This window comes from Stigmatopora nigra, chromosome 16 (assembly GCF_051989575.1).
Source record: "Stigmatopora nigra isolate UIUO_SnigA chromosome 16, RoL_Snig_1.1, whole genome shotgun sequence".
Classification (NCBI taxonomy): domain Eukaryota; kingdom Metazoa; phylum Chordata; class Actinopteri; order Syngnathiformes; family Syngnathidae; genus Stigmatopora; species Stigmatopora nigra.
Window position 1 is genome coordinate 5,186,074 of NC_135523.1, and position 24,903 is coordinate 5,210,976.

The following is a 24,903-nucleotide window of genomic DNA, read 5'->3' on the forward strand; positions in this document are numbered from 1 at the left end:
GTAAAAGTGGCAATACTTGGATAGCGCAAAATGACACTATTTCCTCATTTTAATATTGATGATGTGACATCGGGAGCAGCGTGGGGTTCAGTATTTTGCCCAAGGGCGCTTAGACATGTCCTAAAGGCAGAAGAATGATACCTACAAGCTTTTGGCCACTCAACTATACCCATTCTATTTGTGATGAAGCTTTGGTCTAGCCAAAATGTTTGTGTGTGACAATATTTAAGGCAGAAGTTGATGTAGATACCCAAATTGAATTTTCAATCTTATTTGAAGGTTCTCCCTGTTTCTGATGTCGATTTTTTTCAATACTTTCTTTTCTACTTATTCTGACAGTGGGCTTGATATAAAACCAAATTATTTTGTAGCTTACCTTCCATTTGAAGGGTGTCAGCGACTGTCTTCCTGACATCTGGCAAGTCATCAGCTGTGATCGTGTAGCCTGGGGAATGAGAGAAAAAAAACAGTTTAAAGGCGATCAGAACTTGAGGAATGAGAAAAACAAAGGTTTTAAGTATTTGAACATGTCATGAATAGATTAAAAAATGTATGAGGTTCAAATTTTTCATGATGCATAAACTATATGAGATACATTTGTATGTGTGCCCTGCAATTGTCATTCAAATAGAGTGGCACAAAATGTTGACCAATCGGCTGAAGCAAAAAATACACCAAAAAATGGGGAAAAAGTGACAGGACCACCTCCGGAGCGACTACAAGCCCAGCATCTGTGTCAGATGTTGTTAATTAACGTCAGTATGTTCCTGCCTGCCACTTGGCTTCCTGTCCTTCGTGCGGGGCAGATTCCCAATGAGGAGGTGGTCGGGATGAGGGTACATATTATGAGGGTATATATTAGGCTTTAATCCAGCCTATTACAATTCCAGTTTTGGGGGAAAAACATTGTCTTATCAATATGTATTATACCATTATTTTTCTTCTTTTCAAGTCTGGCCTTTTTGGTAACTCGTAACTTCTAAAAAGAGATATTTGTTTGGAAAAAAAGCAAATTTTTTACATTCAGGCCATAATGTCTAGTTCTTGGTAAGATTGTAGTTTATATTTATAATTATTTACCTCCACGGGTGGTTCTACTTATTATTAGAGGCCATAACAAGTACAGTTGTACATCTTTACTTTGAAAAACACACACAAAAAAACACATACTGTGGGCTCTGTCATGTCTTTAGGGGATTTTTGAACTTAAAGACACTAAATTATTTTTAATGCCCGTACAAAAATAATAGGCTATTTTCTAAACGATGTGCCACGCTGGCGCCCGGCGTCATCAGGACGCCATTTCCGCCTCCCTGTTGATCTGCTAATTTGCGAGTGAGAGCACCTGGTGCGTGATACGCCGAGCACGGGGGCTCGGAAAATGCCCCATATTCTCAGCCGGTGTAGTTTATTCCCGTGTGGGGTGTCAGCAATGACGATGTTAGCATTAATGGCCGTGATTCAAATCAAGGATTTTGTTACAATTCATAATGTGGTTTGACATTCACAATTCATTTTCTTGCTTTTTATGTTTAGGTTACAGCAAAAAACATATTTCTTTAACACTAACTTGGTACCAAGGAACTATGTTGAGGTGAGCTCTTTTAATATGTAAATATATAATATATATATCCTTAAATATTTAGCTCAAGCTTTTTTTATTTGCATAAATTATATGCCAATCCATTACAGTATCAAGACTTTAAACTATGTATCTATGTGTAAATGGGCTGTTTTAAAAGGATTTTAAATTATGAATATGACACACTATTATTGTTATTTTTAGGAAGTGTCAATTATTTGAAAATATCTGTCTTTGTGTGGGTTTTGGTCCTTAACCATACTAAGCTTCTAGTTTGGGATATTGACTTCTATCAGGCGCTTATCTTGCTAACAGTGTTTTTTTCCTTTTTCTTTTTTTTTTTTTGGTGAATAGCCAATCGTAGCAGCAGAGGACCTGAGCACAGTTTGGGGTGGCGCCGCACCTCGCCACTAATTTCAGGGTTAGCAGGAAAAAAGCCCAACAGGAGGACAGCATTGCCATGGTAACCAGCTAAAAAAGCACTGTCCAAAGACTTGATAGGGGCCCTCGAATAATCAGTGGCCCGATGTCACAATGGTTTGCCACCAGTATGGAACAAAAAAATGTAACGCTATTGAATACGATTAGGACAAAAATATATATTTTTAGCAGCATTCTAACCAGGAACCTGAAATTCCATTGCCAATGGGCTGTAATTTAATTTTTTTTGGTGACTAAGAAGATTGACCACCTACATTCATCAAAAACTGAGATGATATGAACACGCAGGTACGACCCCCCCACCATCAGTCTTCATTTATATTTTTAGATGTGAGCACAATGGCCTCCATATCAAACATTTTAAATGATGCTTGAAATATCACGCGTTTGACTTTGATGTCACAGGCAATTAAATCCAACCTTACCCCCTTTCCCACCGTTAATAACAGCAATCTCGCCAGGGCCCGGTGCCTAATTAATATGTGCTATTTGTCACTTTGCCTTGACACATGTATATCAAAGTGGGGGACAAGAAAAAGGGGGGTGGGTGAGGCACTGTTTGGGTAAAAAGGCTGGGTTTAGGGGGGCTATGGGAGAAGATCTACAAGGGCTTTTCTTGCTGCTTAGCGACTATGCAGGTGTGGAGAATTTCTCAAGCTTTCATACCATTTTTCATATCTTTGTTCAAGTTCACCGACTATATGACGCTATCATGTTAGTTGAAAGCATTTCATTCATTTGAATGTATTATTCTTTGGGGAATAAAGGGATCTGGAACATTTGGATCTAGGGAGATTCTGCCAGGGGTCTGTGATCGAGACATTAAGAATATTAGCAGTTGCCTAAATAAAACAGAAATGACTGGTTGCATTGATTGTTTGTCTTGCTCACAACAAAAAAACTGACAAGCAAAAATATCCCTCAACCGCAATGTCATTACTAGATAAGCTAACAATCTGCTACTCAAATCCGAAACCTTCTGGCAGAAGCATATCACAGCCTCGAGATCTGGTCTGGCATTCGTCCTATTCGGGGTTCACATCTAAGGAAAGCAGTTTTATTGGGTGAACCAACTAATGTAGCATGCAGTGTACTTGCACTAGGATTTTATGCCACATCAAATGAGTCAATTAATTTGTACAATTCCAAAGGAGCGCATATTCAGAAGGCATGGCTCGGCATCCTGGCTTACTCACGCCGACTTGTGCTAAATGAATCATTTTGCCACACAATTAATTACACTTATGACAATTGCGAACGCCGCACCCAGACCTACTGGCGTGGCACTTTTCCCCGCCACGCTCCAAAGTGCGGGAGCATCCCCGCCCGTGATTTAGAGAATACCTAAACAGAAAGACCGCATGCCTCAGGCGGAACAAAATTAATATTTTGTTTCCCATCTGGTGGAATCAGCAGAATTAATGAGGGAAAGAGGCCCGTAGTGAAGCGTGAGCCGGGCTTCAATCTGCCTCTCTCTCTCTCTGCTGTTTGCTGTAGGAAGTGGGCACATTTTGGGGAGGAAGGGATGGGTGGGAGGTGTTTGATAGGGGGCTGCAGCAGCATCTATCACCCACAATGTACCATACTTATATACATATATATTTTCTATATATATAAGTGAATAACTGCAACTGTTTCAGTCATAGTACCTTGGCAATACAGGAGTACCTTCACTAGTAAGTGTCCCATCTTAAATTATTAGATGTATCTTCTTACATATAATACTGTGATGAATAAAGGAATACTACTCATATTTAAAGATGAGATGATCCAGAATGAGGTGTGAATAGAACTGCACTGAATTATAAAGAATGTGTAAGGGAAGCTCATCATTACTTTTCTTTTTGTAAACCTTTCCTACCCCCAACCAAATCACTTGTGTTTAACTTGAACGCTCACATATTAATTTTATTCATTCGCGGCTTCTATTTGCCTTTGTAGGGTGGTGCATGAGGGGGGTTTACTTTTATTCCAGGACGGGCACTCCAATGGTGTCATCCAATCTGACCACCCCATTACCTCCCTGGTATTCTTTTTCTGCACGTGTGATTCCCCCAACACTCTGTATCGCTCGCTCCATGCAGCATGGTACAGCCGGCAGAAGGTGGCAGTCGCCTCTTTGAAGCATAACTTCAATTACAGGGTTTAACCTCACAGGTCAGCCCTTGATTATTTACACAAAGCTCGTTGTCGTTCGGCTTTAAAGCCCCTATTTTTCTGCCTTTGCCATCACTACAAAGACGGTCTTCACTTGAATCAAATGTGCACCAACACTCGTCCCTCTCTGACCCGAGGCTGATATTACATGGTTACACTTGATGTACACACAAACACATTGGGTACAAAGATTTGTACAAAAAGAACATCTTAAACGAAAAGACTATTCACTTAAGTGCTGACCTTTACAAAGGTTCAACTCAAATGTCAGAATATATTTTTATAGGGGGACGAAAAACAAATACAGGTAAAATAACCAAACTTTTAACTTATAACACAATCCCCCACTACTACTACTACTATCACTACTACTACTATCACTACCACCACCATTACTACTACTACAATCACTACTACCACCGTTACTAATATTACTACTACTAATATCACTACCACCACCATTACTACTATTACTACTACTACTATTACTACTAATAATATCACTACCACCACCATTCCCACTATTACTATTACTACTACTACTAGTACTACTCAACCTACCTTTGAGGTTTTCCCACACACTCAAATGCCATTAACGTTGTAATAAAGTGACTTGAAAATGTGATGTCTTATGACTTCCTCACCCCTCTAAAAGCTTACTCGTGTCTTCTACATCCTGATAAATTGGGTCCAGGTAAAAGATGATCACACCAACAATGTCTTTAAATAATAGATTGCTTTACTGATCAGGTTGTTGTTGACTTAGCCTTTTCAATGCTCACTGTTGAGGCTCCACACAGCTGGTGGCTTTCTATTGACTTTTTGTTATTTTTTTCATGAGAAGGAAGTGGGCCCACTATCACTCCTTCTTAAATAATATACACAGGAAAATGTCAACAACCCCAAAATGTAGCGTGTCCTCCATTTGAGCTTTGGATGGCTGTCGTGCGCTGGAGCATAATGCGTGTACAGAAAACTACCGGGGCCTTGGTCCCCTCTGCACCAACCCCCATAAAAGTTGCAACTGCCAGCTCAGGTGGAAAAATGTAGCTGAGTAAAAGATGTATTCAATAAATAGCAGAGGCCAGCATGGGGCCGGGGGAAAGTGTGCATGAGACAGAGGTCTGTAGAGAGGAATATAATGGAGGACAAGGTAGATGGGGCATGAGTGTACATTAAACAGCAGTGTTTGATGCCTGGGAGAGAAAGCGTACCGCTGGGAATATAACTCTTAACTAGCATTGTCTGCTTTCAATTTTAAAGGGGAAGTCAAGCTTGGAATGTGTTCACTAGGTTAGGTATTATTTTTGGTTTTTCAATGATGGATCATGTTATACTTTGGTAAATTGTGTCAGAAATGGATGATTTGGAAAATAATTCATCTACAACTGTCCGATGTGTCCATCAGTTGGATACTCAGAGTATTGCCAGGAAGATCCTCAAAGGTTGAAAGCAGTAGGAGAGCATGTCAAGACCAAGAATGGTATGTTAAGAGTTGAAGATTGGATCAAAGTCGAGGCCAAGTCATGACTATGACAATTTAAAATATAATGAGACTAATATTGAAGCAATGAGAGACAGTAGAGGAGGAGCCTAAGACTGACCTTCATCAAGGCAAAGACAAGATGGAAAAGTTTGCAGACAAGCCTAATTGAAGCTAAAATCTGATCATAACAAAAGACAATGTGATAACAAAACGAACTAAACCAATACAGCTAAGAATGACCTCAAACTGTCTTCCTTTATGAACAGACACAAACAGATTAAAACCGATTTTAAGGTTAATTTAATGACTGCCTTGCCATCCTATAGTTGTCTCTCTATGACCAAGACAGAAACATGGCCTTCTATTGGATAAAAAAAGTTTTCATCAAAGATAAACACTGATAATATAGTGAAAATGACTCACGGCTCCCATCAGGACCTCTTCACGTTTGAATAGTGCGCCACCAAAGGCGATTCAGGTCAAGAATCCTACAGGAATATCATTTCTTTGTATCACCAAATTGTCTTCACTATGACTACCTCGCACACTGTTGAAAAAGCATCAATTTGAAGATGCAAGGTTTCAGGGTGCACAACAGTTGTTGTTTCCCCCTGCTTGTGTTCTTTTTCTAGCGGTCCCCAGGCGAAAGATTTGGCCTCGGCATGCATCACCGCAATCTAGTTTTTCCCCCACAGAGACATTGGAGAATGAGTAGAGTCTCCCTCTGTTCTGGACACAAAAAAAAAAGAAAGGAGAAAAGCTCCATTTTTCTTCACAAAGGAATTACCTACAATTCACCTTGTATGAATGTTTTTTAAATATGCGAGTCACGTTTTCACGAAAACAATACAGGAGTGGTCTTTAAAAAAAGTGCTGGAATTGTTTACACACAGCTGCTTTTGAATCTCAAATCTCCTGTTTGGTATTCATTGTGTTTTTTGACTTATCCAATCTAAGTTCGGTTGATTGATGGCTATAAGTTTTCCTCTGTAATTCACTTATTGTTTTAAAATGCACTTAAATGTCTGGTTAACAAACTGCAGTAGGTGGGATATAATTCAAACTTAGTTTTTTGCTTGTTAACGCAGAATGATTTAACTCGACTCTCCTCATCATGTTCCTCGGAGTTGAGTGATTTCAGTCCGCATGAAATCAAATGATGGCGACTCCCCCTGCATGTTATAGTTGTTGTCGTTACAGCCCGCAGACAAAACCCTAATCAGAGACGAGGCAGCCATGCGGCTAGGGCTTTATAAGCATCACTTTATCTCCGATATCATCAGCGGCCGATCATCAACTAAAAGTTAACAGCACAAACCCTGAGCTCCTTGATCTCCACGCGACGCACCACCATCATTTGTGGAGTTGCCCCCCCTTCCCACACCTTATTTTTTTTATCTTGTCTCTTGACGGATTATCATTACCTTTTCTTGCAAATACCACGCTCATTACGTTAGTGTACAGCCTAAACATTAGCAGTGCGAACCTATCTCTCTCCTTGGAAGGGAACGGGAAGAGAGGCGAAGAGCAATGGAGGCAATTTTTTTTTCTTCTTCCCCCCTCCAGCCTTAGCTTTCCAGCCCTGGCGCGCTCGGCTATTAACCACAATGAACGCGAGCTTTTGTTATTAACATCTGTTCATCAGGGATCGGGCCCAGGCCTAATCACCCCTCACACCTTCTGTTTCTGCACAAGAAGAGAGGCAATCAAGGGCATCATTTGGCAGCTGGCAGGAACTACTAATGCCTTTCTCCTGCTCCAACACCCCCACCCTCCACCATTTCCTCCTCCTCTCATCCTAAAAAAAATGTCTCTCTTATCCTCTTATATGATTCTTTGATAAAAGGAAACTAGCCACAGTGAAACGAATGTTTTTTTTTTTTTTTTGCAAGGGTCCGCATAGTCCGGCACCCCCTTGGGTGGCTCATCTCCATCTCTAATATCTATCCATTCCAGGCAGATGTTCACAGGTTCATATCAGTGACCCCCCTCTTAACTCCCCTCCTTTCCTATTTCATTCCCCTAAATAACATTCAGACCACCAGAGCAAGGGTGGAACCAAAAAAATATGGGCACAGTAAGAGATCACAAAAAAATAAAAACAAAAACAAAAAAAACAAGGAGACTCCACTGAAAGGTAACAAGATTGTAAGATTAGCAATAAGAGACATTTTGTCAATAACAAGTGAAAAATAAAAATCACTGTTTGGAATTCACCGTGGGAGGAATGAAAGTCATGCCGCTAAAGTATGTGACACATACACAAATACACAAAAAAACATTTTGGGTTCTTCCTATGTCGCAACGATTTCATTCCTTTGGCATCTCGTGCAAACTGCGATGTGTGTTTTCTTCCCTACCGCGACTTCATGCCAGACATGAAATTGTTCAACCCGTTCCAGCACATTTTGTATCCTTCTGTTACCCCAAAAAGAAGAAAAAAGACAAAGAAGAAGGACAGGGGGCATCTGTGTTTGTTGTGTCTGAATTGGTGGTATTAACGATGAGGACAGGACGACTAAGAACAACATGTTCTTTTCCTCCATCAGAGAGGGATGTAGATCACAAAAGTCGGCTTTGTAATGGCAGAGCCATTCTGGCCAAGTCAGCAGCGCACACGGTCGACATCTTTAGAGGACCGCATTTGGCAGGAGCTCGCTTCCAATTAGAGAAACCGCTACGACTGATCTCCACAAACCTGCTGTTAAAGAACGGGTGGTCCACTTAAATCTTCTAAGATGCGATTTTGACACGTTTAAATGACGTGTGATTATGTACCAAATTATTGGAAGCTGCCACCTGGCAGGTGAATTGAAGGGTTTTCGTGCAATGGTGGTATTCTTCATTTGACCACACCCATGGCAAACTACCCACTGGACACGCATACCTTGATCTGTTTTTACATTAAAGTAGGACACAAATAAAACTATGGACAGTACTAAACTGTAAACCTAGCATGCTTCTGGCTTCTGTTGCCATTTTTGTTTGCCATACAAATATGGTTGTAAATCAAAATAATTAGCCATTATTAAACGTTTATTTCCTTACATTCGAGTGTATTATTAAAAAAAGTAAGAGTTATCAAATATCGGTAACTTTCAGACTACAAATTGCTATTTTTCTGCCTGAATTATAGTCCACTATGGCTAATTTATGAATTTTTACAGGTTAGTCAGCTTAGTACATATCTCAAAATACAGTTTTTTGTTTATGCACAAATAAGTTTTTCTTATAAACTGGGTGAAAGTGGCCTATTGCCAGGTGTGCTATATAGTCAAATACATTATGGAAATTACTTTTCAATACATATAATTTGAATAGTTTCACCTAAGGGTTCATCAAGTTGTGGGCCTGATTTTGTTGGAAAACAAGGCACCGTTCTTAAAACATACATTACAGTTAAATCCAATATTAATTTCAATAAATATACACTACCAGTCAATGCAATCGTTCTCCAGTATTGGTGTCATGCTTCATAAATTATCATAAATGCTCAAATGTGGAAAACAAAGGCCTCCTTGCAAACTGCACTTCACTATTTACTATTCTAGACAAGAATCAGGTTTGAAATCTGAACTGTTGCATATGAACCGTGTCTGTGTTGCTTCTCACATCATAGGGAGTGATAATTGCTATCATTTCAATTGACTTAAGTCACCATCCATCCATATCCAAAACAAATTGAGCCCATATGCGTTGGTGCACGTGTTTGCACTGGATGTGTTTGCCCTCTTGTTCCAGCAACCTAATTGACTTAAGACTTTGGCGCCAAGACAGGGCGAAAAACAAGCTTTCTTACAACACTGAACCCACACACAAACACGGCCCCCCACCTCGAACACTACTGCTAAGTATGAGCAGGAGCTCTCTCTAATTAGCCTGTTTGTAGCCTTCCAGCATCACTTTTAATGAGCAATCCACTCCTCAAGGTCATTTTCATTTTTCCAGCTTGTGTTAATGTGTTTGTGTGCATTTTCATTTATTTCCGCCCTCTGTTTGTTTGTGCTTTTTTTCCCCAATTAAAAAATGTCTACTCAGGGCGCGTCCATCTGTTAAGTCAAGCGCAGTTATTTTTAACATCTTAACAGTTTTTATTTGTATTCTTTTGCTAGCTTTGAAAAAACCAAAGACGTGATAAGGACAATTTCCGAAATTGTGTTTTTCTTGGTCTTAAATTATGTTCATTCAGTTAGTTTATTAAATTTAGGGAGTCCCCTACCTGTGGCCTATAGTTGGCAGGAATAGGCTCCAGCACCCCCAGAACCATTGTGAAAAATGCTTAGTTTTAGGGGTTAATTTTATTTTATGTTTTTATGTTGCATTTAAGATTAAACATAAAACCAAGTAAATAGAGAGTAAGAATAAACTACTATTTCTGAGAGCTAATTGAGTGCAGTATTCATAAATGTTGAGTAAATACATTTTAAATTAATCCTATTATTTAAACCCTAAGCAAAACTAAAAATATTTTTAAAAGAACTGAAGAAATTTGAACCTTAAGTGATTCTATCTTCGATCTGAATATTGTAAATTGGAAGACATTTTACCAATACTCAATAAAACTAGCTCTTCTATTTTTTTGTCATGCAACATATAATTTATCTCCTATTTATATTTATTTATATAAAACCTATCACAACTCAGTGTCACAGATTAGGATTGAAAATATTTTTTAAAATATTTAAGCCTTAAAAATGTCTTTTAAAGACAGCAAACAGTTGGGCGTTTGCTGAAAATGATTGGTAGGGATGGAAACTGCTCAAATGGATCTGTAATTATGACCACGACCATCCGTCTTCTCCCACAATGTCATTTGTGGGTGAAAAAAAAAACCCGAAAGAAAAAAAAACAAGTGGTCACAAAGGAAAAGCAACCCTTGTTTCACTTTTTCTATGAATACAAATACATTACCAGATGATATTTGTGTCATTTTGAGACTCATTTGGAAAAAAGGTCCTCCTGTAATTCATATTTTGAAATGTTTCCCCATTTGCTCTGGTTTTCCATTCCCAGCCACGGGGGTCAAAGATGAAGCAGTCGCTTGGCATTAGTCACCAATGGCTTTTTGGTCATGGCTCACGACATTCACGCTTTACCCCAAACAGACAGGGGTCGTCAATTTTATTGTTTAAAAGTCATCGCGCCCGGGCTGTGATTGACTCCATTTTCTTTCATTTCTTGACCTAACTACCCGTTCAGCTTTCATATGTATTCAAGACCGCTCGTTTCCCCGCTTCCGCCACCCTCATTCTTCACTGACTGCTCTTTTTTCCGTAATGGCGCATGGTCAACCATTACCTCCCCAATGGATCCTTTCACCTTGGCGTCACCTAGACTGAACCAAGACCTAGAATTCAAGTCTTGGAAACCATTGCCCGACTGCTTAATCTTCGCCTAAATAAGGGCACGTGCAGAGGGCGGTGGCGTGCCACAGCGAGAATGATAACAGACAAGCTGGTCTAATCAGCGGAGTTCTCACATCCCTCTTAGGTGGCAAAACAAGTCCCACTCTATATTTATTTTAGGGAGAAAGTCAGATAGTTGTGCTGATTTCACCCCTATACTAACATGGACATGGACATATTGTTGAGGTCACTTTTTCATAGAAATATATATTCCAATGGTGTAGGTATCAATTCTCTAAAACATAATCTTTAATTTTATGGCCATCTTGAGTGATATAACTCAGGTTCTGTACACATTGTAAATATAACGTTGCATGGATCACCAAATTTTAGGTTGATGTTTCTTTGGGCAGCCTTAAATTGTCCAAACTTGTTTTTATTCTAAGCTTGGTACCATATCCTTACCATTAAAACAACATGTCTAATAGTTTTACTAAATGTGAATTTTAAAAAAAACAACAACACTGTCCTGTACATATCTAAATATTAAATTTTTAGCAACTGAGTTTTAGGCCGACAGAAGACTCGCCATAAATCATTCATGGACTGAAACCCACAAGCAATCTGTGTGGAACGTCTTGTTTCTTGGAAACTGTTGCATAATCATCATTCAAACAGGAAACATACTGACAAAGTAGTTCTTGTACTTTTCTACAAAACACTCTTCTCTCATGATAACAATTTACGAGGCCCTAAACAACGCCACGTCAATACGAATCGGGCTAGTGCCAGTTTCTACATGCCAACGACAGGGCGGGTGCTCTTGAAAACGATTGAGGGGGGGAAGGAGGAGGGATAGTGACGGATGTATCTTCGGAAAGTCATGCTAATGATTGAATATGCACAGATGTGCAGATAATGACAGAAGCATACGACTGACACGCAAAGAGCGCAATTGCGTGAGTTAAGTAAAATAGGCCGGGCCTGGATGGGTTAAATGGCAGCGATCCCCCCCTGTGTCGAGTGGGGGGCGGGGGATGTGGGATTCGTACTCCTGCTGCTGTGAGCGATCGCTTCCGCTCTCCGGGGCTCCAGTGTGGGGCCCCGGACTGGTGGCTGTTAGCTAGAGATGGATGAGCTCTCATCCCTGTCTCTACCCGACAAGTCTTCCACAGGCACAAAACAACACGGAAAACCACAACATGGAACCAGGAGGGAGGGGAACCCAACCAAGCAGACGGAACGATGACATCAAGTCCCACAAAAAAAAGCACGAGTGGAATTTGCGTTTAACTCTAAAATGGCATGTCGTATAATGGACGGCGCCACAGAAACGCTGTTTGAAACGACTAATGAAATAAATTGCTTCCATGAAGTAAACGTGTTGCTGAGGTTGGTGAGAAAAAAACGTCTTAGTGAGGATTAGAGGAGTGACAATTGGCTTTTAAAAAAAATTCCGATGTGTTTCGAGCTAACATTAAGAGAAAACCACAGAATTTAAATAGCAGTCTGCCGCTCCAATGGGAGTAAATGTCAATCACCTCCAAGCAAATAGATTTGTTTAAACCTTTTCTCTCCATTGCTGTATTTCATTTAGAGTGCTAGCTTGACCTACAAGAGTGTAAATTTAAAAGTTATTTGATTTACAAGCATGACTCGGTCTATTTTTGTTCTGTGTCATGAGGTAAAAATGTTATTACGAGCGAGCTTCAGTGAGAGCACCCTCCATGTGTTAAGGTTTAACATCTTTTATCCAGGAGTGTAATATTATCCTATTTTTGATCAATACAACATTTTTAAACTTGCTTTTATAATTCGCATATATGCTTAAAAGTCTATGTTGATTGAAAGTAACTTGTTTTTCAGTCATGTTGCATGTAATCACAATATGGTTAATATTAGTATGAAAAATTTATGGGGGTAAAAAACTAAACAAGCAAATAAAAAAAAGTAAGGATGCAGTTTTAGTATGTGTAGAAATTGTGAACCCCAAATTTTTGTGTTGACTTTTGTATAACTCACCTGAAAAATGTATCCAAAGTGAAGTTCTCCCAGCAGGTGGGGGTTCAAATAGGTCCAGGACCAGAGGTACCCTCAGGGGGGGTGGATCGGATGACTGCTACCCACAGGCTTGGCCACAGCTTGACCCGCACTTAAAATCAGCCCTGTTCTACCTCGTTGCTGCTCTCCCCGTGCTGAAACAACACAGAAAAAAAATGTGCGTCAAATTTTCGCAAAGGAGGTCACGTCGAGGTGTCGGGAGCACCTGAAGACACCGACCCGAACTTGGAAAAACACACAAAGGGTCGCATCATTGCTTTTTTCCTCTTTGAACGCATGTGACTCAGCCAAATGTGTCAATGTGTTCTACGTGTGAGGCCAATTTTTTTTTATACATTAATTTATGGTCTCAGTTTTATCCTGTTGGGCAATTTTAAAGACCAGTTCAAACAGGAGTGGAGCTGCTGAACATCTAAACAGCCGTCGTTGGCTTCCAGCTGCTAAGCCCAGTGACTGATGGGCCAAACTTGACCCTTTCTCTTAGAAAAAGGGATACCTCCACATCTTTTCAAAGTGACAGGAGTTTCATAGCAACAGAGGACTGTTTGTGGCCATTGCTGACCTTTAACAGGTCACCCAATGGCTTTTAAGGGATGTTTTGTGTTTGGGACTGATAATATAAACATTTTTACAGGCATGGATGTGCAAAACCAAGATGGCCTAATGGCAAAAGACAGTAATCATGACATATTTTCCTGACTATTAGTTGCACTTTGTCATAATTTTGCTGGACCTCCAAAAAAAATAGTTAAGTACACCCTCACCTTTCTGACCACCGAGAACCTGTTATGATTTTTTTTTAGGCTGTAGTTATAATGAAAAACGTTTTAAATAGATGATTACTTAGCCTGTTGTTTCCCATGTTATTGTTACTTAAATGTAATATAAAAATTTGCCATCCAGTAAAGTTCTGTAATTGTCTTCATTGATTATAGTGTGACAATTAAAATTTAAAGGAAACATACATATCTGCAAATAATAGAGCACAGTGCATGTTGTTAAATATGGTAAATAGAAAATTGTGGAAAAAATAGATTAATGTGATTGAGAAAAAAAGTACTGGAAATTTTGGATTATTAACACAAACATTGGTAAACAGCTCTCAGACCTAAAAATATTATTATAAAAGGATACACTGACAGTACTGTAATGATGTTAATGCTAAGCGCAATACATATTTAGTGATACATTATTTTTTGTTAGACCGCAAACGGCAAGCAGAAATTTTTGAAATGTAGTTTGGTTAGTGTTCCTAATAGTGTGGCCAGTGTTAAGCGTACCATGGTTTATTACAGACACATGTTGTAAGCCCTTACAGGTTTTCTCTTCCCCTTCAATGACAAAAGCAAGTCTAAGTGGGATTGTAGGGACGGGGGTCCGCGTGGAAGCATGCAGAAGCTGGTGGGGGGGTATGTGAGGAACCATAAACACCCACCAGGACTTCTGCTTCAAAGTGATGAACACCAACGAAAGCTGTGACGGTTGTCTGGTGCCAGACGACAACAAGAAGAAGAAAAAGAACATTTGACCACCTGCATGCGCATCATTTTCTTCTGTCGCCTCTCGAGCGTGACCGTCATCAAGCCACATTCTCTATCACAACGCACACACTAAGTACAGATAGAAAGCAGGTTGGACCTGATCCCGATGTCATACTGAGCTTCCTGAGCCTTCTCCTCCTCTTCCTGTGGCCACCAGGTCAAGACAGCTGTGGGATGCCATGATGGCTTCAAGACTCAAGGAGGAAAAGGATACAAGAGCATAGGGGGACCGAATATATATTCAGCCCAGTGATTCGGCTAGCTAGATATGATTAGCACAGGGGAATATTTAGGGATTAAAAAAGAAAGTTGCCTCCAGATGCTATTTAGAGCTGATTTTGACTGCAGGCTATTGAAAATCAAACATCTACCTCCTCTTATGTGCAAAATGGGGGTCCTTTAGCTATTACAATCAGGTTTTTTTGGAACATTTTACAGCAAACTCCCTACCCATACCACCTTTTTTTCTAGTTTAAATGGAGATAAATGCACGAACAAAATATAAACTGACATTTCTCAAGTGTATACTTCATTTACAACAACAACAACAAATTAAATACTGCTTGCTTTTGGCTGTGCACCTAATGAAGTATCCAATGACTCTCTATGTATTGTCCATATGGGGCATGCCCAATTTATTTGATTCTATATGATATGTATATGTATTCATTAGGAATGGCAGGCTGTTGTCGCCTAGCGGTCGTTAGGCAGAATTTAATATTTGCATAGCTATACTACATTGAAACCCTAGAGGAAAAAAAATAAAAATCAACACTAGAATGATGTCACTACACTTGAACTGGTGTGTCCATAAATTGTGTCACCAGATCGGGGGCATATGGACGTACTAGGACACGACTTCTTGTAATGGAGCTCCTGAGCAAGCGCCCTATAAAGATGCCAAGACATGCTTAAATATTTATGTAGATGAATGGAGTCATAAATAAATGGTTAAATGAATGATGGCCCAAGCCGACTCGACGGCAATAGATACGTTATGTTTTATTCAGGGGCCCCCCTATCTCGTCCGTAGAGAAAGCGCACTTATTTCCCCAGAAATCTTTTAATACGCCGGCTATCTTTATATTCGGTGTTAGTATATTAGTGCTCCTCTATCTAACAAAGCCATTTCCTCCCTTTAAAGACACATGAAAGTGGCCTTGTGTGCGTCCCCCGTGGGGCTATTGTGTGTCTGCGGGGTCCCCCGCTGGGGGAAAGCAGATTGCTGCTTTGGCACGCCCTCTATAGACCATTGCTGGAACCAACGAGAAGAGACGAATAAAAAAATAGCCTTTGAGAAGTTTTGGAAAAGAAGTTGGATTTATACAAATTAAATAAACTATTGCCTATCAAGCTTATGAGTGTTCTCTGTAATTATAGTCGCAGAAATATATGAGTTGCAGTATTTTATTGGCATGTGATTTCATGCCTATGTTAGTAAAATAATGTTTTGAAATGGAATTATTCAAGTGCAAACAGAAATGAAACATCACAAAAGTTACACTAATGTTTTGTAGGTATGCTTGGAGTTTTACAAGATCAATATGGATGATTTTTTAGGAGGTAAAACTTAAATACATCTGGGGCCCACCCCATGGTGCTTAAATAAAATACATTAATCTTCCACCTAGAAATTTGTACTGACCAAATGAGTATATTTCAATTTTCAAGGATTGTGATATTTAATAAGTTGACTGCTATTCAAATTTATGAATTGTACAGCTTTCCAAAATTGAGTTATTGTTGATTAATGCGTGATTCTCAATTTACATATTCCAAATTTAAATTCCAATTTAAATCAAAATTGCTCAAACATATACTTTCTAAGGTAATAATAACTTTCCAAAGGAAAGCCCATAACTACTTATTGCATCAATATAAATTCACTGATTGTCATCACATGAAACTAAATAGTAAATAAAAAACACTTGATATTTATCTTTCAAGAAATGCCAAATATTCTGATTCTAGCTTGTCATATTGATCATGTGATTGATTACAGTTCAAGATTTTACCTATTTTCTACTCTACTATTAGATAAAAAATAAAAAATGGGACCAAGGGATTTTGCATTGCATTTGCATTTTGAAATATTAATTACAGAATTTTCACTACAAAGGTACCTTTTGCTCTGAGGTTGTATTTAATTCATGTGAATAATGCATGGCTCTAAATGACCAAGTTCATCTATCATTTCTATATGAATTTGGTACACATCCAAATAAGGCTTTCTTGTCCTCAGAGGCAGGTCTGCGTACTCATTAGGATATTTACATTTATTTCTGACCTCAAATACACAATAAAATAAAATGTATTGACCATTTTACTGCGTAAATGTCACAGTTAATGTGTCAATTGATAAAACATATTTCCCCCTCATGTCCTCTTTGACCTGATGTGAACTTTTGCTTTAGTCACACTAGCAGTTAGCAGCTGCCTCTTAATTGTTCCGTATTTCAACTTCTATTTGCACTCTTCGTCTTACCGTGCAAATTCAACTTTATGTGCGTATTGGTGTTTCTAAATGACTCCCCGAGGGACCTAAGCTGTGTTTTTATTGAGATGAATTAAACAAATGCAAAGAAGCGGCCCTGACATCCCAGCAAATACATTATTTTTCGGGGGGGGGGGAGGTTAGACCAAGCAGAAAAGTAAAGGGACACAGCGGCAGTTTGCTACAAAACAAAAACAGCTCAAAAACCAAAGTGATGTTTCTTTTTTTTAGGGATTGGAGGAAGGTTTTTTTTTTGTTTAGGAGGGGGTGTTTGTTATTTGTGTGAGTGTGTATGTCTATGTGTGTGTGTGGGTGAAGGCTTTGAAGCCACTGCTTTGCCCAATGTGTCTTTATAGTGGAGCAGCTGAGGCCCCGGCCTGCAGCTTGCCCCAGTGATGCGGCTCAGACACCAGCTGCATTCACTGTCACAGACCTCTGGCGGGCCTTTTGAAGTCTTGGACCCCTGGCCGCCTCGACCAGGCACAACCGAAAACCATCTACAGTTAAATTTGTGAAGCAAAAAAACCAAGCAAAATCAACAACAACAACTAAAAAGAAAACCGGGAGGGGAGGAGTCACTCTTATTTACATGTATTTTATCTGGTGAAGAGAAAAATATATATAAGCCGTTTGATATCCGCCGACAAGAAAAACAACAAGCTGCTCTGCTTTGGGCACTCTGGGGTGTCTGACTGATTGACTGCATGGGCAAAGTTCCCAGGGTCCGTCTTTGTGTCCGACTGCTTTTCAAACAGCCCCAGGCTTGAGAGAGTTTCGCCTGAGGCTGAAAAATGATAAATTAGAATTACATTTTCCCAAATCAGTGTGTCTAGTTTGGACTTGAGAAAGGTGAGCCAACCAAGACGAGGCTGGGTCTTTCATCACGAGGGAATCAAATCAAAGAATTTGTTCCATTGGGGGGAAATGCGGGATGATATTAAGATGCAAAATAAGAAAGAGAGGGCCTCCTGCTGCTCTGCTCTTGCAGTCATAGGAGACTTTGTGACTTTGATTTGATTCCTGGTTGACGTGTTTACAAATTAGCAAAGTGAAACGGCCAACAAACATTGGAGGGAAAGTTGAGCTTATTAATGGAAACAAAATGAATGGAGTGAGTTAAAAAAGTGTTTGGATTTTTGCTTACCGCAAACCTTTCCAAGCTGACATTGGGCGAATGACAGATTAATCCACTGGCTAGTTGCCACTCACTAGACTGGACTCACTATTTCAAAACCAACCAACAAATTCAAATTCTGCAATAGTAGACCATTATATATAAAATGCCTCACCGTGTACAAATGCTTTAAACAGACATACAATTTAAAACCGCAATTAAACCACAAATTATCATCCAACATGACCTTGAAAAATAATGTGGCTATTGTCTTTGTCGTGTCTTAGTTTCGGCCAAGTATCAAACAACTGCAAATAACCAGACATGACTCTCCAGAAAAATAATCCACATGTGGCTTCACTTCATCTCAAGACAAAGTCATGATTATCTAATATCTTTTGTGGGGTAACAACTTTCCGTCAAAGGTTGGATGACACCGACATCCGTATAGCGATTGGCTTCACGAGAGTTGTTAGCCTTAAAGCCCTTATGCAAGCAACCCTTACATGTTTAATGGTGTTGTGATGCTAAGTGCGGGCGCCGCAAAGGTTACGCATTTGACGGATACGTATGCTGCCATACCGCAATTGGTCGCCGGGCAACGCGGCTGACTGATGCTCCTCTCGACCGTTGCGCCCTCCTCTTGATGGAAGAGGCTTAGCGTTAAATAACAAGTCAGCTAAGCAGGTGAAATATCTGCTGTTGCGTAAAGGTTATCGCAATATAACTGACGCAGAGTTACAGCCCAGCACAGAGCAACCGTGGTGAGGACAAAAAAGTAGGAATACTAAAGTCCAAGAATTCACAAAGCGTACCAACCTCTCTCACCTCTGCAGAATAATGAGATCTTTGAATTATGGGTTGTGTTACCGACTCATAATCACATGATAATATCTATTGACCGCCTTCGATTTGCTATTAGACCACTAGTTTAACTCTGAATGATAGCGGCAGATCTGTCAAGTCCAAGGCCATAGAGATCATTGACAAGCACCAATGACCCGTCTTAACGTCCCCCCAAGGTCCCCTTCAATGGCCGATCAATATGTGACCTCCACCGCTATTATTTACTGAAAATAGCATTGAAATGCCCATTTGGAACATTGATGTACAGTATCTGTCTGGGAGAGAAGGGGCTATTTTGCTCTTAACCTTGAACTAATGGCCATAACATGGTTGAATTATGGAGGATGTGAAATGATTGCAGAGCCTTGGCTAAAGGATTTGCTACACAAGCCAATAAAACATACGTACTGAAGATGTAGGGGTGGAAAAAGAGAAAAGGGCTTATATTCTTATAGAGGAAATATACAGGAATTCTACAAATTGTAAGCTAAAATACGACATGTAAAGTACTAACTAGAAATCATAAATACCAGATCCACATTATAGAAATCAACACAGGATTATCAATGGCAATGATTTAGTCTGACACCATTTTTCAAGATGTTATGAGTTGTTGGAAATAATTTTAGCCAATGCCATAGATCTCATTGGATCACAGATGCATAGTTCTTGCCATCCAAGCACCAGGTTTGTGTGTGTATAGTGGAGGTACAGTGGAATGGGGGTAGGGATGTAGGCACCCCATTACAGAGAACCTGCGGGGACAGAGTAGCTCTCAATGAGTGACCTTTATTACGAGGCAGGCCAGTGGGTCATTGAATGTGACAAATATGTATTAGTCTGATTAGGGCAGTGGTCTCAGTAAAGTCCGCAGGTGTCCAGCAGCACGACACCGAACTCTCTCTCTCTCCCTCGTGCTCGAATTACGAGCAGATGACTGAGGCGGCCATGTGACCTTTTTAAAGGAGAAAATGACTTTATATGTCAAGTAGGCAAAATAATACTGGGAGTGTTTTTTTTCACCCTTTGGCTTTGAGTATGTACTAATACTAGGAAAATAGAGTTTCTGTTGCTAGGGATTCAAACATTGTATGAAACAAGGGAGAAATGCCTGTTACAATGAAATATACTGGGTTACATTTTTGCATAAAAATATCAGAACTATTTATGTATGTTGGTGAGTCCCTGCATGTTTTTAAAGTTAAAAAGTCAATTTTGCGGACCCATTTTTCTAACATTATCGTACCACTCATCATTTCAACAATGCTCGCGTCAGTGTTTAAAGAAATGATTTATCTGCAAATTTGCTATTTGTTTTTCTCTATTATTTAAAAAAAAAAGTCAAATCTGGAAAGCACCGAAAAGACTACAGTCACATTTGGCCAATTAGTCTTTGTTTTCTGAAGTTTCCAAAGTTTTAGAATTCCCTTGGCAGTACAACAACATATGTAAAGTATGATTTGCAAACAAGCTTTTCATTATTTTGCATAGGATGTGTGTAACAGCTGTACACTTCCTAATAATAATCAGGATTGATAGATTCTATCTAGCACCAATTTCAGCCCAACCTAATAACGGCATGACCGCTTTGGGTTATTTTGACATTTATTCATGCTGCCAAACAATTGCAGAATCGTGTCTGTCTTTCAAGAAAATACGCTTGGACAGGTGATGCAGGTGAGTAATCCATTAGAAGGATACCGAATCCCTTGCTCAGCAGAGCACAGTTTGAGAGCGCCCAGCAAGACCCTGACGTGCTCCCGGAGCCAGGGCCTTGTCAAAGCCGAGGGGCGGCATGATGGAGAGCCCTCGCCGCGGTGCGCCGGGCCCCGGCCCTCACCCACGTACGATGATGCTACACCGGCTACGCCCACGGGCGCCCAATGGTCACAACACAATCCAGATGTACTTCAACTGCTGTGCGTGCGAGGACGCTCAGCAATTGTGATCTCCACGCCGACAAAGACTGGATACAGATGAAGACATTACTCCTGTCTGTTTGTCTCACGGGCCTTGGGATATTTCCATTATCGTGGGGAAAAATGTACTAGAATCCCTCAACCTTGTCAGCCAATGGCATGCGGCCCCAGAGGACGCCAGCCTTTAACTCAGAGGGACATTAATGAAAAGGCAACCTGCAAAAATATCACAAGTGCACCAGATAATGGCCAAGAGACCCAAGGCTGGATTTTGTTTCCTCATATATCACCAGTGACATCCTTAGTGTTCTGCATGAACCTGAAACCATTAGAGTGACAGCTCCAATGCCGAAACACTATCAAGTCAGGAAAATATGCATTTCCGACATGATTTGAATTAGTTATAAAAGAGGAAACTCACTGATTATCACCCATGTTGATATGCTAACTGTCAGAATTTTCAATTCTAGAAATGTAATGAAGGATCAAGCAGGTTTTTTTTGGTCCTCTAATAAATAAACGCTGAAATCAATACAAGTTGTATTGTTACAAATTAAAGCAAACATTTATTTTTTACTGTCAAAAACAAGATTGGGACACTAAATGTTGCCAAGATTATTGTGACATTGCTGCAAAATTTTGCCAGTGCATAAGGTCAATATACTACCTCGGTATATAACCTTATTGTTCATTCTCACAGCGAAGATTTCAACATTATACATCCATCCGATAAACTCTACTATCACTGCTATTTTTGTTCCTTTCTATTTCTTATACAAGCCATCATTCAATATTGATACAGCTGCGTTTTGACAGTAGCACAACTTAAGCAGACCTCATCAAAATACCATTACCAGTAATTGGAACTCTCTGTGTCTGGCTGCCCTCTAGGTGTTAAGAGCTGTCAAGATGAGTTACGTAAAGGACATGATGACAGGAGATGACAACGCTTGTGTGTGTGTGTGTGTTCATGTGTTTGTGTGCGTGAAAGGTCGGTCGCTTGGACAGTTCGCGACCCAGCGGGGACAGTGGCGCTCCGGCTGGGTAGGTAATGATATCAGATGCTGCTCTACACAACAACAGGTGCCTTGGCAGTGCCACCTTCTACCCCCTCACTGCGTCAATGACATCAGTGCCGACCTGGCGGGTAATTATAGCTCACCTATGCCTTTTCTCTTTACTATTCAAGCATGAGAGGAGAATATTTTTGTGGTAAAGAAGGAAATGGTACAGAGCTTTTGACAAGTTAAAGGAGGATTTACTTTAACTCTCTGCATTGTAAGTTAAAGTACCCTAAATACAATACACAATGAGTATAACATGTAAAGGAGAACTTAAAGGAATAGGTATAGGTATTGGATTGGTATCAGCAAATAATAGCTTAAAAATGATCAGTTTGGAACTACAAAAAATAGATTTGACTATTTAAGATTGACTATGGTGAGCAAAAGCGAAACTGTGCAAACCTTCAGATTTTTTTTCACCAATTCTACACAATTTCCTGTACTGTTTTTAATAGGCCGGTTTAATGTATGTAAGAAAGTTCAGTTTAACGATCATAAGACTTAACCCAACCTTAGGGGTCATATTAAGTGAGACATCATTCAGACCATGAAGTGAAGATACGGTCTGTAGTTTATATATTCGCATCCTTCACATGCTTCGGAAGCCTTGTGACTAATTCAGTGGAAAGAGCTCAGCTCAAGGGTGGAGAGATTGAGAGCAGATTTAGATGCAAGCATTTGGATGACCATATGGAACTCTTTGTGGCGCCAAGAGACCATGCCGTTCGGAAACCCGATCACCGTCTCTACAGTGACAGCTGGAGCCTTTGCATCATAACATTCATAGACTTCTAATTTGTCATAACCAACCTCCTGTGGCATAGAAATAACCGCCAGCATTATCTGAAAAACTATTAGGAAAAACACAGAACAATGGAACACAATAGTGTAATTTGATTAATCTACTGATATAATTCCGACAAAAAAATCCACCTTGGTCGATATTGAACAGATACCGATGAAGTTCATTTCTTAACAATGATGGCAGCCTTCCAGTGAAGCTTTTGAGGCCAGTGGTGCTAAATCAGGCTTCATACCAAAGATCACCAACAGAACCACGGTCCATGTCCAGACCAGTCATGACATAAGAACCACTGACATGCAAGATTTAAAGAATATACGCCATATTACATTATGTTCTCCCAGACCTCCGCGACAAGCAATGTTGCAAAACTGGATTACCTAAAATTCTACTTGCATAATCCTTATATAACACACAGCAACAATCATTCCAAATTCAAGCATTTCACCATTGCAATCACACCCAGCAAATCCCAATCCCAGGATTCTCCTTATCAATTATGGTATAGTATGCGATGCATCAAACATAGTGCGTAAAAAGTAGGCTTATTTCTTTAATTGTTCTTCTATCACTACACTATTGTTGCATATTTCCAAACTTTGGGTGGTCTACTCCTCCATATCGCCTCTCACCGGTTAGTCCAAACACTACAACACGTTTTGTCCATGCATAAATTAAACACGCGAGCTCATGAGTGTGTTTCTGTGTTCAGTGTGAGCATGTCCCACTGCACAAAAGGGCTTGTCAGTCGAGCTCAAGCGCTCTCAACTCAAAGGTCCCCAAAGAGTGCTGTTGGTTATATAGTAGCTTGCCTGTAAATATATAACATCAATATTTCATTGAACTGTTTTTTTCTCCCTTCCTCTCAGTGCACCTTGTTGTTTTCTCCCCATTTGTCAGAACAGGCCATGTACTTCATGCTCATCAACTAGAAAATCCTCCCTTCAATCTCCAGCGTGTAAAATGTTTTCTGCCTCAAGGCACAATTCTCTTGTCATTGTTGCACACACGGGGCCTTGTTTTCTTGTTTGGCTATGATGTAATTGTTTTCCAAAACAAAAAAGGTCTTGCGATCTATAAGCTGTTTCAACTCGCAGTAAGAGTGCTCAAAACCCCGATTGTTTCGCGAACAAATTAACGACTCTTTAACAGAGGCTGGCAGTAACGAGGGAGTAATTGCTCGAATGGAACCGACGTACCAGCGGGTCAAATAGGTCTTTTGGGCCGACGGCGGCGGTTGTAAACGAACACTTGAAGTCTCATTGCACTTAGAAGAGCTCTGGGAAAGGCTTGTAGCCCTTGCATTCACTATGGGGAAATAACCCGAGTGTTGCATTTATTTATTTATTTTTTTGCTTGCACAGTGGTAATGTTCTCTAATGCTGATGGTTGACTCACAGCGGGTGGTCTTGCAATTCTCAGGTGGGCCCTCCTAAAGCAGCAACTGCATTAAGTGGATGTGAGATTTTTTTTTCTTTTTCGAAATGCACCATTGCAGACAAGCTGCCGGTTTTGGCGTGACACCACTCGGGCTGTCAAGTGTTCTTGTAAGGCGCCATGTGTCTCTGACGAAGCAGAATGAGGGGGATATCAAATCCGGTTGGGCCGAAAAGCGATGGATCTTGTTTATTTTCTTCAAGCAGCAGCTCGGGGAGATCAGCAGACGGAAGAGACACGTTCAAGTGGCCATTGGGGAGAGTGTAAAACAATATGGGAATAATAGGCGCTCCCAGGCAAGACGGCAGAAACATTTTTCCACTTCGAAACTGCCAAGAGTTTTCCTCACACTGTTCGCATGCCCTAGCCTGACAGCGGCAGTAGAGAATCTAATTTATAATAAAGGAGCTAGTCAACAAATGTGAACACTAACAATGGGAAATAGTTTCTACAAAAAAATAAAACTGTACATATCTGTATTGCTGAAGTGTGTATTAGAATAGTATAAGTAAAATTGACATTTGGTGCACTACATTTTCCATGATATTGATGTGACAGTGACATTCTACTTTATATTTAGATAATGGATTAACAACTGTACAACTGTACTAACA

At 40.0% G+C, this 24,903-nt stretch overlaps 1 long non-coding RNA gene across 4 annotated transcripts in view; it reads right to left on the reverse strand.

The window, feature by feature from the left end:
* Nucleotides 1-374: 374 nt before the first annotated feature.
* Nucleotides 375-24,903, reverse strand: part of LOC144209787 (uncharacterized) — a 161,137-nt gene continuing 136,608 nt past the window's right edge. For 3 of the 4 annotated variants that reach the window (XR_013329236.1, XR_013329239.1, XR_013329237.1), the window contains 2 exons: nucleotides 13,034-13,206; nucleotides 375-445 (listed from right to left, as the gene is read on the reverse strand). This is a non-coding gene — a long non-coding RNA (uncharacterized LOC144209787). Of the gene's footprint in view, nucleotides 446-6,196; nucleotides 6,391-13,033; nucleotides 13,207-24,903 lie in introns of those variants that run through there. The other variant, XR_013329238.1, reaches the window with a different exon arrangement.